Raw genomic sequence first — 14,275 nt, forward strand, 5'->3', positions numbered from 1 at the left:
GGAGGGTGAATCAGAAGAAGCAGAAGAAGGAGAAGGAGCAGGTGAAGTCAGGGGGGTGAAGCAGAAGAAGTAGAAGAAGGAGAAGGAGAAGGTGAAGTCAGGACGGTGAAGCAGAAGAAGCAGAAGAAGGAGAAGGAGAAGCTGAAGTCTGGAGGGTGAAGCAGAAGAAGCAGAAGAAGGAGAAGAAGGAGAAGGAGAAGGTGAAGTCTGGAGTGTGAAGCAGAAGAAGTAGAAGAAGGAGAAGGAGAAGGTGAAGTCTGGAGGGTGAATCAGAAGAAGCAGAAGAAGGAGAAGGAGAAGGTGAAATCTGGAGGGTGAATCAGAAGAAGTAGAAGAAGGAGAAGGAGAAGGTGAAGTCTGGAGGGAGAAGCAGAAGAAGTAGAAGAAGGAGGAGGCGAATGTGAATTCAGGAGGGTGAATCAGAAGAAGTAGAAGAAGGAGAAGGTGAAGTCTGGAGGGTGAATCAGAAGAAGTAGAAGAAGGAGAAGGAGAAGGTGAAGTCTGGAGGGTGAATCAGAAGAAGCAGAAGAAGGAGAAGGAGAAGGTGAAGTCTGGAGGGTGAATCAGAAGAAGTAGAAGAAGGAGAAGGAGAAGGTGAAGTCTGGAGGGTGAATCAGAAGAAGCAGAAGAAGGAGAAGAGAAGGTGAATTCTGGAGGGAGAAGCAGAAGAAGTAGAAGAAGGAGAAGGAGAATGTGAAGTCTGGAGGGAGAAGCAGAAGAAGTAGAAGAAGGAGAAGGAGAAGGTGAAGTCAGGAGGGTGAATCAGAAGAAGTAGAAGAAGGAGAAGGAGAAGGTATAGTATGGAGGGTGAATCAGAAGAAGCAGAAGAAGGAGAAGGAGAAGGTGAAGTCAGGAGGGTGAATCAGAAGAAGCAGAAGAAGGAGAAGGAGAAGGTGAAGTCAGGAGGGTGAATCAGAAGAAGCAGAAGAAGGAGAAGGAGAAGGTGAAGTCTGGAGGGTGAATCAGAAGAAGTAGAAGAAGGAGAAGGAAAATGTGAAGTCAGGAGGGTGAATCACAAGAGGTAGAAGAAGGAGAAGGAGAAGGTGAAGTCAGGAGGGTGAATCAGAAGAAGCAGAAGAAGGAGAAGGAGAAGGTGAAGTCTGGAGGGTGAATCAGAAGAAGTAGAAGAAGGAGAAGGAGAATGTGAAGTCAGGCGGGTGAATCAGAAGAAGTAGAAGAAGGAGAAGGAGAAGGTGAAGTATGGAGGGTGAATCAGAAGAAGCAGAAGAAGGAGAAGGAGAAGGTGAAGTCAGGAGGGTGAATCAGAAGAAGCAGAAGAAGGAGAAGGAGAAGGTGAAGTCTGGAGTGTGAAGCAGAAGAAGTAGAAGAAGGAGAAGGAGAAGGTGAAGTCTGGAGGGTGAATCAGAAGAAGCAGAAGAAGGAGAAGGAGAAGGTGAAGTCTGGAGGGTGAATCAGAAGAAGAAGGAGAAGGAGAAGGTGAAGTCTGGAGGGAGAAGCAGAAGAAATAGAAGAAGGAGGAGGCGAATGTGAATTCAGGAGGGTGAATCAGAAGAAGTAGAAGAAGGAGAAGGAGAAGGTGAAGTCTGGAGGATTAATCAGAAGAAGTAGAAGAAGGAGAAGGAGAAGGTGAAGTCTGGAAGGTGAATCAGAAGAAGCAGAAGAAGGAGAAGGAGAAGGTGAAGTCTTGAGGGTGAATCAGAAGAAGTAGAAGAAGGAGAAGGAGAAGGTGAAGTCTGGAGGGTGAATCAGAAGAAGCAGAAGAAGGAGAAGAGAAGGTGAAGTCTGGAGGGAGAAGCAGAAGAAGTAGAAGAAGGAGAAGGAGAAGGTGAAGTCTGGAGGGGGAATCAGAAGAAGCAGAAGAAGGAGAAGGAGAAGGCGAAGTCTGGAGGGTGAATCAGAGGAAGCAGAAGAAGGAGAAGGCGAAGGTGAAGTCTGGAGGGTGAATCAGAAGAAGCAGAAGAAGGAGAAGGAGAAGGTGAAGTCTGGAGGGTGAAGCAGAAGAAGTAGAAGAAGGAGAAGGAGAAGGTGAAGTCTGTAGGGTGAATCAGAGGAAGCAGAAGAAGGAGAAAGAGAAGGTGAAGTCAGGAGGGTGAATCAGAAGAAGTAGAAGAAGGAGAAGGAGAAGGTGAAGTCAGGAGGGTGAATCAGAAGAAGTAGAAGAAGGAGAATGAGAAGGTGAAGTATGGAGGGTGAATCAGAAGAAGCAGAAGAAGGAGAAGAAGAAGGTGAAGTCAGGAGGGTGAATCAGAAGAACAGAAGAAGGAGAAGGAGAAGGTGAAGTCAGGAGGTACAAGCAGAAGAAGTAGAAGAAGGAGAAGGAGAAGGTGAAATCTGGAGGGTGAATCAGAAGAAGCAGAAGAAGGAGAAGGAGAAGGTGAAGTCAGGAGGGTGAAGCAGAAGAAGTAGAAGATGAAGAAGGAGAAGGTGAAGTCAGGAGGGTGAATCAGAAGAAGTAGAAGAAGGAGAAGGAGAAGGTGAAGTCAGGAGGGTGAATCAGAAGAAGCAGAAGAAGGAGAAGGAGAAGGTGAAGTCTGGAGGGTGAATCAGAAGAAGTAGAAGAAGGAGAAGGAGAATGTGAAGTCAGGAGGGTGAATCAGAAGAAGTAGAAGAAGGAGAAGGAGAAGGTGAAGTATGGAAGGTTGAATCAGAAGAAGCAGAAGAAGGAGAAGGAGAAGGTGAAGTCAGGTGGGTGAATCAGAAGAAGCAGAAGAAGGAGAAGGAGAAGGTGAAGTCTGGAGGGAGAAGCAGAAGAAGTAGAAGAAGGAGAAGGAGAAGGTGAAGTCTGGAGGGAATCAGAAGAAGCAGTAGAAGGAGAAGGAGAAGGTTAAGTCAGGAGTGTGAAGCAGAAGAAGTAGAAGAAGCAGAAGGAGAAGGTGAAGTCTGGAGGGTGAATCAGAAGAAGTTGAAGAAGGAGAAGGCGAAGGTGAAGTCTGGAGGGTGAATCAGAAGAACCAGAAGAAGGAGAAGGTGAAGTCTGGAGTGTGAATCAGAAGAAGTAGAAGAAGGAGAAGGAGAAGGTGAAGTCTGGAGGGTGAATCAGAAGAAGCAGAAGAAGGAGAAGGAGAAGGTGAAGTCTGGAGGGAGAAGCAGAAGAAGTAGAAGAAGGAGAAGGAGAAGGTGAAGTCTGGAGGGTGAATCAGAAGAAGCAGAAGAAGGAGAAGGAGAAGGCGATGTCAGGAGGGTGAAGCAGAAGAAGTAGAAGAAGGAGAAGGAGAAGGTGAAGTCAGGAGGGCGAATCAGAAGAAGTAGAAGAAGGAGAAGGAGAAGGTGAAGTCAGGAGGGTGAATCAGAAGAAGCAGAAGAAGGAGAAGGAGAAGGTGAAGTCTGGAGGGTGAAGCAGAAGAAGTAGAAGAAGGAGAAGGAGAAGGTGAAGTCTGGAGGGTGAATCAGAAGAAGTAGAAGAAGGAGAAGGAGAAGGTGAAGTCTGGAGGGTGAATCAGAGGAAGCAGAATAAGGAGAAGGTGAAGTTGAAGTCTGGAGGGTGAATCAGAAGAAGCAGAAGAAGGAGAAGGAGAAGGTGAAGTCTGGAGGGTGAAGCAGAAGAAGTAGAAGAAGGAGAAGGAGAAGGTGAAGTCTGTAGGGTGAATCAGAGGAAGCAGAAGAAGGAGAAGGAGAAGGTGAAGTCTGGAGGGTGAATCAGAAGAAGCAGAAGAAGGAGAAGGAGAAGGTGAAGTCAGGAGGGTGAAGCAGAAGAAGTAGAAGAAGAAGAAGGAGTAGGTGAAGTCAGGAGGGTGAATCACAAGAAGTAGAAGAAGGAGAAGGAGAAGGTGAAGTCAGGAGGGTGAATCAGAAGAAGCAGAAGAAGGAGAAGGAGAAGGTGAAGTCTGGAGGGTGAATCAGAAGAAGTTGAAGAAGGAGAAGGAGAATGTGAAGTCAGGAGGGTGAATCAGAAGAAGTAGAAGAAGGAGAAGGAGAAGGTGAAGTATGGAGGGTGAATCAGAAGAAGCAGAAGAAGGAGAAGGAGAAGGTGAAGTCAGGAGGGTGAATCAGAAGAAGCAGAAGAAGGAGAAGGAGAAGGTGAAGTCTGGAGTGTGAAGCAGAAGAAGTAGAAGAAGGAGAAGGAGAAGGTGAAGTCTGGAGGGTGAATCAGAAGAAGCTGAAGAAGGAGAAGGAGAAGGTGAAGTCTGGAGGGTGAATCAGAAGAACCAGAAGAAGGAGCAGGAGAAGGTGAAGTCTGGTGGGTGAATCAGAAGAAGTCGAAGAAGGAGAAGGAGAAGGTGAAGTCAGGAGGGTGAATCAGAGGAAGCAGAAGAAGGAGAAGGAGAAGGTGAAGTCTGGAGGATGAATCAGAAGAAGTAGAAGAAGGAGAAGGAGAAGGTGAAGTCTGGAGGGTGAATCAGAAGAAGTAGAAGAAGGAGAAGGAGAAGGTGAAGTCTGGAGGGTGAATCAGAAGAAGCAGAAGAAAGAGAAGGAGATGGTGAAGTCTGCAGGGTGAATCAGAAGAAGCAGAAGAAGGTGAAGGAGAAGGTGAAGTCTGGAGGGTAAATCAGAAGAAGCAGAAGAAGGAGAAGGAGAGGTCAAGTCTGGAGGGTGAATCAGAAGAAGCAGAAGAAGGAGAAGGAGAAGGTGAAGTCTGGAGTGTGAATCAGAAGAAGGAGAAGGAGAAGGTGAAGTCTGGAGGGTGAATCAGAAGAAGCAGAAAAAGGAGAAGGAGAAGGTGAAGTCAGGAGGGTGAATCAGAAGAAGTAGAAGAAGGAAAAGGAGAAGGTGAAGTCAGGAGGGTGAATCAGAGGAAGCAGAAGAAGGAGAAGGAGAAGGTGAAGTCTGGAGGGTGAATCAGAAGAAGGAGAAGAAGGAGAAGGAGAAGGTGAAGTCTGGAGGGTGAATCAGAAGAAGTAGAAGAAGGAGAAGGCGACGGTGAAGTCAGGAGGGTGAAGCAGAAGAAGCAGAAGAAGCAGAAGGAGAAGGTGAAGTCAGGAGGGTGAATCAGAAGAAGCAGAAGAAGGAGAAGGAGAAGGTGAAGTCTGGAGGGAGAAGCAGAAGATGTAGAAGAAGGAGAAGGAGAAGGTGAAGTCTGGAGGGTGAATCAGAAGAAGCAGAAGAAGGAGAAGGAGAAGGTGAAGTCTGGAGGGTGAATCAGAAGAAGCAGAAGAAGGAGAAGGAGAAGGTGAAGTCAGGAGGGTGAATCAGAAGAAGCAGAAGAAGGAGAAGGAGAAGGTGAAGTCTGGAGGGTGAATCAGAAGAAGTAGAAGAAGAAGAAGGAGAAGGTGAAGTCTGGAGGGAGAAGCAGAAGAAGTAGAAGAAGGAGGAGGCGAAGGTGAATTCAGGAGGGTGAAGCAGAAGAAGTAGAAGAAGGAGAAGGAGAAGGTGAAGTCTGGAGGATGAATCAGAAGAAGTAGAAGAAGGAGAAGGAGAAGGTGAAGTCTGGAGGGTGAATCAGAAGAAGCAGAAGAAGGAGAAGGAGAAGGTGAAGTCTGGAGGGTGAATCAGAAGAAGTAGAAGAAGGAGAAGGAGAAGATGCAGTCTGGAGGGTGAATCAGAAGAAGCAGAAGAAGGAGAAGAGAAGGTGAAGTCTGGAGGGAGGAGCAGAAGAAGTAGAAGAAGGAGAAGGAGAAGGTGAAGTCTGGAGGGTGAATCAGAAGAAGCAGAAGAAGGAGAAGGAGAAGGCGAAGTCAGGAGGGTGAAGCAGAAGAAGTAGAAGAAGGAGAAGGAGAAGGTGAAGTCAGGAGGGTGAATCAGAAGAAGTAGAAGAAGGAGAAGGAGAAGGTGAAGTCAGGAGGGTGAATCAGAAGAAGCAGAAGAAGGAGAAGGAGAAGGTAAAGTCTGGAGGGTGAATCAGAAGAAGTAGAAGAAGGAGAAGGAGAAGCTGAAGTCTGGAGGGTGAATCAGAAGAAGTTGAAGAAGGAGAAGGAGAAGGTGAAGTCTGGAGGGTGAATCAGAGGAAGCAGAAGAAGGAGAAGGCGAAGGTGAAGTCTGGAGGGTGAGTCAGAAGAAGCAGAAGAAGGAGAAGGAGAAGGTGAAGTCTGGAGGGTGAAGCAGAAGAAGTAGAAGAAGGAGAAGGAGAAGGTGAAGTCTGGAGGTAGAAGCAGAAGAGGTAGAAGAAGGAGAAGGAGAAGGTGAAGTCTGGAGGGTGAATCAGAAAAAGCAGAAGAAGGAGAAGGAGAAGGTGAAGTCAGGAGGGTGAAGCAGAAGAAGTAGAAGAAGAAGAAGGAGAAGGTGAAGTCAGGAGGGTGAATCAGAAGAAGTAGAAGAAGGAGAAGGAGAAGGTGAAGTCAGGAGGGTGAATCAGAAGAAGCAGAAGAAGGAGAAGGAGAAGGTGAAGTCTGGAGTGTGAATCAGAAGAAGTAGAAGAAGGAGAAGGAGAATGTGAAGTCAGGAGGGTGAATCAGAAGAAGTAGAAGAAGGAGAAGGAGAAGGTGAAGTATGGAAGGTTGAATCAGACGAAGCAGAAGAAGGAGAAGGAGAAGGTGAAGTCAGGAGGGTGAATCAGAAGAAGCAGAAGAAGGAGAAGGAGAAGGTGAAGTCTGGAGGGAGAAGCAGAAGAAGTAGAAGAAGGAGAAGGAGAAGGTGAAGTCTGGAGGGTGAATCAGAAGAAGCAGAAGAAGGAGAAGGAGAAGGTGAAGTCTGGAGTGTGAAGCAGAAGAAGTAGAAGAAGGAGAAGGCGAAGGTGAAGTCTGCAGGGAGAAGCAGAAGAAGTAGAAGAAGGAGAAGGAGAAGGTGACGTCTGGAGGGTGAATCAGAAGAAGCAGAAGAAGCAGAAGGAGAAGGCGAAGTCATGAGGGTGAAGCCGAAGATGTAGAAGAAGGAGAAGGAGAAGGTGAAGTCAGGAGGGTGAATCAGAAGAAGCAGAAGAAGGAGAAGGAGAAGGTGAAGTCTGGAGGGTGAATCAGAAGAAGCAGAAGAAGGAGAAGGAGAAGGTGAAGTCAGGATGGTGAAGCAGAAGAAGTAGAAGAAGAAGAAGGAGAAGGTGAAGTCAGGAGGGTGAATCAGAAGAAGTAGAAGAAGGAGAAGGAGAAGGTGAAGTCAGGAGGGTGAATCAGAAGAAGCAGAAGAAGGAGAAGGAGAAGGTGAAGTCTGGAGGGTGAATCAGAAGAAGTAAAAGAAGGAGAAGGAGAATGTGAAGTCAGGAGGGTGAATCAGAAGAAGTAGAAGAAGGAGAAGGAGAAGGTGAAGTATGGAGGTTGAATCAGAAGAAGCAGAAGAAGGAGAAGGAGAAGGTGAAGTCAGGAGGGTGAATCAGAAGAAGCAGAAGAAGGAGAAGGAGAAGGTGAAGTCTGGATTGTGAAGCAGAAGAAGTAGAAGAAGGAGAAGGAGAAGGTGAAGTCTGGAGGGTGAATCAGAAGAAGCAGAAGAAGGAGAAGGAGAAGGTGAAGTCAGGAGGGTGAATCAAAAGAAGTAGAAGAAGGAAAAGGAGAAGGTGAAGTCAGGAGGGTGAATCAGAGGAAGCAGAAGAAGGAGAAGGAGAAGGTGATGTCTGGAGGGTGAATCAGAAGAAGGAGAAGAAGGAGAAGGAGAAGGTGAAGTCTGGAGGGTGAATCAGAAGAAGTAGCAGAAGGAGAAGGCGACGGTGAAGTCAGGAGGGTGAAGCAGAAGAAGCAGAAGAAGCAGAAGGAGAAGGTGAAGTCAGGAGGGTGAATCAGAAGAAGCAGAAGAAGGAGAAGGAGAAGGTGATGTCTGGAGGGTGAATCAGAAGATGTAGAAGAAGGAGAAGGAGAAGGTGAAGTCTGGAGGGTGAATCAGAAGAAGCAGAAGAAGGAGAAGGAGAAGGTGAAGTCTGGAGGGTGAATCAGAAGAAGCAGAAGAAGGAGAAGGAGAAGGTGAAGTCAGGAGGGTGAATCAGAAGAAGCAGAAGAAGGAGAAGGAGAAGGTGAAGTCTGGAGGGTGAATCAGAAGAAGTAGAAGAAGGAGAAGGAGAAGGTGAAGTCTGGAGGGAGAAGCAGAAGAAGTAGAAGAAGGAGGAGGCGAAGGTGAATTCAGGAGGGTGAAGCAGAAGAAGTAGAAGAAGGAGAAGGAGAAGGTGAAGTCTGGAGGATGAATCAGAAGAAGTAGAAGAAGGAGAAGGAGAAGGTGAAGTCTGGAGGGTGAATCAGAAGAAGCAGAAGAAGGAGAAGGTGAAGTCTGGAGGGTGAATCAGAAGAAGTAGAAGAAGGAGAAGGAGAAGATGAAGTCTGGAGGGTGAATCAGAAGAAGCAGAAGAAGGAGAAGAGAAGGTGAAGTCTGGAGGGAGGAGCAGAAGAAGTAGAAGAAGGAGAAGGAGAAGGTGAAGTCTGGAGGGTGAATCAGAAGAAGCAGAAGAAGGAGAAGGAGAAGGCGAAGTCAGGAGGGTGAAGCAGAAGAAGTAGAAGAAGGAGAAGGAGAAGGTGAAGTCAGGAGGGTGAATCAGAAGAAGTAGAAGAAGGAGAAGGAGAAGGTGAAGTCAGGAGGGTGAATCAGAAGAAGCAGAAGAAGGAGAAGGAGAAGGTGAAGTCTGGAGGGTGAATCAGAAGAAGTAGAAGAAGGAGAAGGAGAAGCTGAAGTCTGGAGGGTGAATCAGAAGAAGTAGAAGAAGGAGGAGAAGGTGAAGTCTGGAGGGTGAATCAGAGGAAGCAGAAGAAGGAGAAGGCGAAGGTGAAGTCTGGAGGGTGAATCAGAAGAAGCAGAAGAAGGAGAAGGAGAAGGTGAAGTCTGGAGGGTGAAGCAGAAGAAGTAGAAGAAGGAGAAGGAGAAGGTGAAGTCTGTAGGGTGAATCAGAAGAAGTAGAAGAAGGAGAAGGAGAAGGTGAAGTCTGGAGGGTGCATCAGAAGAAGCAGAAGAAGGAGAAGGAGAAGGTGAAGTCAGGAGGGTGAATCAGAAGAAGCAGAAGAAGGAGAAGGAGAAGGTGAAGTCTGGAGGTAGAAGCAGAAGAGGTAGAAGAAGGAGAAGGAGAAGGTGAAGTCTGGAGGGTGAATCAGAAGAAGCAGAAGAAGGAGAAGGAGAAGGTGAAGTCAGGAGGGTGAAGCAGAAGAAGTAGAAGAAGAAGAAGGAGAAGGTGAAGTCAGGAGGGTGAATCAGAAGAAGTAGAAGAAGGAGAAGGAGAAGGTGAAGTCAGGAGGGTGAATCAGAAGAAGCAGAAGAAGGAGAAGGAGAAGGTGAAGTCTGGAGTGTGAATCAGAAGAAGTAGAAGAAGGAGAAGGAGAATGTGAAGTCAGGAGGGTGAATCAGAAGAAGTAGAAGAAGGAGAAGGAGAAGGTGAAGTATGGAAGGTTGAATCAGAAGAAGCAGAAGAAGGAGAAGGAGAAGGTGAAGTCAGGAGGGTGAATCAGAAGAAGCAGAAGAAGGAGAAGGAGAAGGTGAAGTCTGGAGGGAGAAGCAGAAGAAGTAGAAGAAGGAGAAGGAGAAGGTGAAGTCTGGAGGGTGAATCAGAAGAAGCAGAAGAAGGAGAAGGAGAAGGTGAAGTCAGGAGTGTGAGGCAGAAGAAGTAGAAGAAGGAGAAGGAGAAGGTGAAGTCTGGAGGGTGAATCAGAAGAAGTAGAAGAAGGAGAAGGCGAAGGTGAAGTCTGGAGGGAGAAGCAGAAGAAGTAGAAGAAGGAGAAGGAGAAGGTGAAGTCTGGAGGGTGAATCAGAAGAAGCAGAAGAAGCAGAAGGAGAAGGCGAAGTCATGAGGGTGAAGCCGAAGATGTAGAAGAAGGAGAAGGAGAAGGTGAAGTCAGGAGGGTGAATCAGAAGAAGCAGAAGAAGGAGAAGGAGAAGGTGAAGTCTGGAGGGTGAATCAGAAGAAGCAGAAGAAGGAGAAGGAGAAGGTGAAGTCAGGATGGTGAAGCAGAAGAAGTAGAAGAAGAAGAAGGAGAAGGTGAAGTCAGGAGGGTGAATCAGAAGAAGTAGAAGAAGGAGAAGGAGAAGGTGAAGTCAGGAGGGTGAATCAGAAGAAGCAGAAGAAGGAGAAGGAGAAGGTGAAGTCTGGAGGGTGAATCAGAAGAGTTAGAAGAAGGAGAAGGAGAATGTGAAGTCAGGAGGGTGAATCAGAAGAAGTAGAAGAAGGAGAAGGAGAAGGTGAAGTATGGAGGTTGAATCAGAAGAAGCAGAAGAAGGAGAAGGAGAAGGTGAAGTCAGGAGGGTGAATCAGAAGAAGCAGAAGAAGGAGAAGGAGAAGGTGAAGTCTGGATTGTGAAGCAGAAGAAGCAGAAGAAGGAGAAGGAGAAGGTGAAGTCTGGAGGGTGAATCAGAAGAAGCAGAAGAAGGAGAAGGAGAAGGTGAAGTCTGGAGGGTGAATCAGAAGAACCAGAAGAAGGAGAAGGAGAAGGTGAAGTCTGGAGGGTGAATCAGAAGAAGTAGAAGAAGCAGAAGGAGAAGGTGAAGTCTGGAGGGTGAATCAGAAGAAGCAGAATAAGGAGAAGGAGAAGGTGAAGTCTGGAGGGTGAATCAGAGGATGGAGAAGAAGGAGAAGGAGAAGGTGAAGTCTGGAGGGTGAATCAGAAGAAGTAGAAGAAGGAGAAGGAGAAGGTGAAGTCTGGAGGGTGAATCAGAGGAAGCAGAAGAAGGAGAAGGCGAAGGTGAAGTCTGGAGGGTGAATCAGAAGAAGCAGAAGAAGGAGAAGGAAACGGTGAAGTCTGGAGGGTGAAGCAGAAGAAGTAGAAGACGGAGAAGGAGAAGGTGAAGTCTGGAGGGTGAATCAGAAGAAGTAGACGAAGGAGAAGGAGAAGGTGAAGTCTGGAGGGTGAATCAGAAGAAGCAGAATAAGGAGAAGGAGAAGGTGAAGTCAGGAGGGGTGAGTCAGAAGAAGCACAAGAACGAGAAGGAGACAGGTGAAGTCTGGAGGGTGAATCAGAGGAAGCAGAAGAAGGAGAAGGAGAAGGTGAAGTCAGGAGGGTGAAGCAGAAGAAGTAGAAGAAGGAGAAGGAGAAGGTGAAGTCTGGAGGCTGAAGCAGAAGAAGTAGAAGAAGGAGAAGGAGAAGGTAAAGTCTGGAGGGTGAATCAGAGGAAGCAGAAGAAGGAGAAGGAGAAGATGAAGTCAGGAGGGTGAAGCAGAAGAAGTAGAAGAAGGAGAAGGAGAAGGTGAAGTCTGGAGGGTGAATCAGAAGAAGCAGAAGAAGGAGAAGGAGAAGGTGAAGTCTGGAGGGTGAATCAGAAGAAGCAGAAGAAGGAGAAGGAGAAGGTGAAGTCTGGAGGGTGAATCAGAAGAAGTAGAAGAAGGAGAAGGAGAAGGTGAAGTCTGGAGGGAGAAGCAGAAGAAGTAGAAGAAGGAGGAGGCGAAGGTGATTTCAGGAGGGTGAAGCAGAAGAAGTAGAAGAAGGAGAAGGAGAAGGTGAAGTCTGGAGGATGAATCAGAAGAAGTAGAAGAAGGAGAAGGAGAAGGTGAAGTCTGGAGGGTGAATCAGAAGAAGCAGAAGAAGGAGAAGGAGAAGGTGAAGTCTGGAGGGTGAATCAGAAGAAGTAGAAGAAGGAGAAGGAGAAGATGAAGTCTGGAGGGTGAATCAGAAGAAGCAGAAGAAGGAGAAGAGAAGGTGAAGTCTGGAGGGAGGAGCAGAAGAAGTAGAAGAAGGAGAAGGAGAAGGTGAAGTCTGGAGGGTGAATCAGAAGAAGCAGAAGAAGGAGAAGGAGAAGGCGAAGTCAGGAGGGTGAAGCAGAAGAAGTAGAAGAAGGAGAAGGAGAAGGTGAAGTCAGGAGGGTGAATCAGAAGAAGTAGAAGAAGGAGAAGGAGAAGGTGAAGTCAGGAGGGTGAATCAGAAGAAGCAGAAGAAGGAGAAGGAGAAGGTAAAGTCTGGAGGGTGAATCAGAAGAAGTAGAAGAAGGAGAAGGAGAAGCTGAAGTCTGGAGGGTGAATCAGAAGAAGTAGAAGAAGGAGAAGGAGAAGGTGAAGTCTGGAGGGTGAACCAGAGGAAGCAGAAGAAGGAGAAGGCGAAGGTGAAGTCTGGAGGGTGAATCAGAAGAAGCAGAAGAAGGAGAAGGAGAAGGTGAAGTCTGGAGGGTGAAGCAGAAGAAGTAGAAGAAGGAGAAGGAGAAGGTGAAGTCTGTAGGGTGAATCAGAAGAAGTAGAAGAAGGAGAAGGAGAAGGTGAAGTCTGGAGGGTGCATCAGAAGAAGCAGAAGAAGGAGAAGGAGAAGGTGAAGTCAGGAGGGTGAATCAGAAGAAGCAGAAGAAGGAGAAGGAGAAGGTGAAGTCTGGAGGTAGAAGCAGAAGAGGTAGAAGAAGGAGAAGGAGAAGGTGAAGTCTGGAGGGTGAATCAGAAGACGCAGAAGAAGGAGAAGGAGAAGGTGAAGTCAGGAGGGTGAAGCAGAAGAAGTAGAAGAAGAAGAAGGAGAAGTTGAAGTCAGGAGGGTGAATCAGAAGAAGTAGAAGAAGGAGAAGGAGAAGGTGAAGTCAGGAGGGTGAATCAGAAGAAGCAGAAGAAGGAGAAGGAGAAGGTGAAGTCTGGAGTGTGAATCAGAAGAAGTAGAAGAAGGAGAAGGGAGAATGTGAAGTCAGGAGGGTGAATCAGAAGAAGTAGAAGAAGGAGAAGGAGAAGGTGAAGTATGGAAGGTTGAATCAGAAGAAGCAGAAGAAGGAGAAGGAGAAGGTGAAGTCAGGAGGGTGAATCAGAAGAAGCAGAAGAAGGAGAAGGAGAAGGTGAAGTCTGGAGGGAGAAGCAGAAGAAGTAGAAGAAGGAGAAGGAGAAGGTGAAGTCTGGAGGGTGAATCAGAAGAAGCAGAAGAAGGAGAAGGAGAAGGTGAAGTCAGGAGTGTGAAGCAGAAGAAGTAGAAGAAGGAGAAGGAGAAGGTGAAGTCTGGAGGGTGAATCAGAAGAAGTAGAAGAAGGAGAAGGCGAAGGTGAAGTCTGCAGGGAGAAGCAGAAGAAGTAGAAGAAGGAGAAGGAGAAGGTGACGTCTGGAGGGTGAATCAGAAGAAGCAGAAGAAGCAGAAGGAGAAGGCGAAGTCATGAGGGTGAAGCCGAAGATGTAGAAGAAGGAGAAGGAGAAGGTGAAGTCAGGAGGGTGAATCAGAAGAAGCAGAAGAAGGAGAAGGAGAAGGTGAAGTCTGGAGGGTGAATCAGAAGAAGCAGAAGAAGGAGAAGGAGAAGGTGAAGTCAGGATGGTGAAGCAGAAGAAGTAGAAGAAGAAGAAGGAGAAGGTGAAGTCAGGAGGGTGAATCAGAAGAAGTAGAAGAAGGAGAAGGAGAAGGTGAAGTCAGGAGGGTGAATCAGAAGAAGCAGAAGAAGGAGAAGGAGAAGGTGAAGTCTGGAGGGTGAATCAGAAGAAGTAGAAGAAGGAGAAGGAGAATGTGAAGTCAGGAGGGTGAATCAGAAGAAGTAGAAGAAGGAGAAGGAGAAGGTGAAGTATGGAGGTTGAATCAGAAGAAGCAGAAGAAGGAGAAGGAGAAGGTGAAGTCAGGAGGGTGAATCAGAAGAAGCAGAAGAAGGAGAAGGAGAAGGTGAAGTCTGGACTGTGAAGCAGAAGAAGTAGAAGAAGGAGAAGGAGAAGGTGAAGTCTGGAGGGTGAATCAAAAGAAGCAGAAGAAGGAGAAGGAGAAGGTGAAGTCAGGAGGGTGAATCAGAAGAAGTAGAAGAAGGAAAAGGAGAAGGTGAAGTCAGGAGGGTGAATCAGAGGAAGCAGAAGAAGGAGAAGGAGAAGGTGAAGTCTGGAGGGTGAATCAGAAGAAGTAGAAGAAGGAGAAGGAGAAGGTGAAGTCTGGAGGGTGAATCAGAAGAAGTAGAAGAAGGAGAAGGCGACGGTGAAGTCAGGAGGGTGAAGCAGAAGAAGCAGAAGAAGCAGAAGGAGAAGGTGAAGTCAGGAGGGTGAATCAGAAGAAGCAGAAGAAGGAGAAGGAGAAGGTGATGTCTGGAGGGTGAATCAGAAGATGTAGAAGAAGGAGAAGGAGAAGGTGAAGTCTGGAGGGTGAATCAGAAGAAGCAGAAGAAGGAGAAGGAGAAGGTGAAGTCTGGAGGGTGAATCAGAAGAAGCAGAAGAAGGAGAAGGAGAAGGTGAAGTCAGGAGGGTGAATCAGAAGAAGCAGAAGAAGGAGAATGAGAAGGTGAAGTCTGGAGGGTGAATCAGAAGAAGTAGAAGAAGGAGAAGGAGAAGGTGAAGTCTGGAGGGAGAAGCAGAAGAAGTAGAAGAAGGAGGAGGCGAAGGTGAATTCAGGAGGGTGAAGCAGAAGAAGTAGAAGATGGAGAAGGAGAAGGTGAAGTCTGGAGGATGAATCAGAAGAAGTAGAAGAAGGAGAAGGAGAAGGTGAAGTCTGGAGGGTGAATCAGAAGAAGCAGAAGAAGGAGAAGGAGAAGGTGAAGTCTGGAGGGTGAATCAGAAGAAGTAGAAGAAGGAGAAGGAGAAGATGAAGTCTGGAGGGTGAATCAGAAGAAGCAGAAGAAGGAGAAGAGAAGGTGAAGTCTGGAGGGAGGAGCAGAAGAAGTAGAAGAAGGAGAAGGAGAAGGTGAAGTCTGGAGG

Source organism: Somniosus microcephalus, unplaced genomic scaffold, assembly GCF_052327205.1.
Source record: "Somniosus microcephalus isolate GS21.2 unplaced genomic scaffold, FLI_Smic_1.0 unresolved_chr6, whole genome shotgun sequence".
Lineage (NCBI taxonomy): Eukaryota > Metazoa > Chordata > Chondrichthyes > Squaliformes > Somniosidae > Somniosus > Somniosus microcephalus.